Raw genomic sequence first — 1,148 nt, forward strand, 5'->3', positions numbered from 1 at the left:
CCTCCCAGGTTCAAGCAATTCTCCTGCCTCAGTCTCCCGAGTAGCTGGGACTACAGGTGCACACCACCACGCCCAGCTAATTTTTGTATTCTTAGTAGAGACGGGGTTTCACCATGTTGGCCAGGATGGTCTCTATCTCTTGACCTTGCGATCCGCCCGTGTTGGCCTCCCAAAGTGTTGGAATTACAGGCGTGAGCCACCGCGCCCTGCCAGCATTGGAATTTCTTTATCCTGACTTCTGCTTGTTGGGTGCACTCATTAATATATAACTTATGCCTCCTCTGAACTCAGAGAAATAAGTAGGAAAATATTGGGGGGTGGGATGTTTTCATTTCCTTTTGCTGCCATAACATCTTATCACAAATTTAGCATCTTAAGAACAACCTAAGTTTGTTATTTTATATTTCTGGAGGTCAGAAATCCAAAAGGAATTTCACTGGGCTAAAATCAACATCACAGGATTGCATCCCTCTGGACGCTCTAGAATCTGTTTCCTTGCCTTTCCCAGCTTCTAGAAGCTTCCTGTCCTATGCTGAGGTCATCAAATGTCTTTTTCTGCCTGCAATCCTATTGTCTTCCTTGGTCATGTATAAAAACCCTTGTGATTACATTGAGCCCACCCAGATAGTTCAAGATAATCTCCCTACATCAGGGTCCTTAATCACATATGAAGCCTCTTTTGTCATGTAAAGTAACATACTCAGGTTCCAGGAAGTGGGTCAGATCTTTTGGGTGGCATTATTCTGCTTACCGCAAGGGATGCCACTATGTCCAGCCTGTCCCCAGAGCAGAAACTGATGGAGGAATTTGCTTTGGAAGTATGAGAACACAAGCTCAGAAAGAAAAAGAAAAGAGGAATGGATGGAAATTAACAGAGAGGCATTTCATGGTGAATCAGAAAGAGGTTCTTTTTCTGAGGAGGATCAAGAAACATGCTGAGGATTTACAAAGCCCGGGAAAGCCACAAACTAAGGAAGAAAAAGCAGACTGCTTCCCTACGGGTTTGTTTGAACATAGTTACCTGGGAAAGACTTTGCTACTAGGTCACACCAATTACCACATGCATGAAGATTATACTCAGTTCGGTTCCAAAATCACCATCTACATTTTTATTTCAAACTTTGCAGACAAACCAAACAGTGACATCA

Source organism: Cebus imitator, unplaced genomic scaffold (assembly GCF_001604975.1).
Source record: "Cebus imitator isolate Cc_AM_T3 unplaced genomic scaffold, Cebus_imitator-1.0 Scaffold65, whole genome shotgun sequence".
Taxonomy (NCBI): domain Eukaryota; kingdom Metazoa; phylum Chordata; class Mammalia; order Primates; family Cebidae; genus Cebus; species Cebus imitator.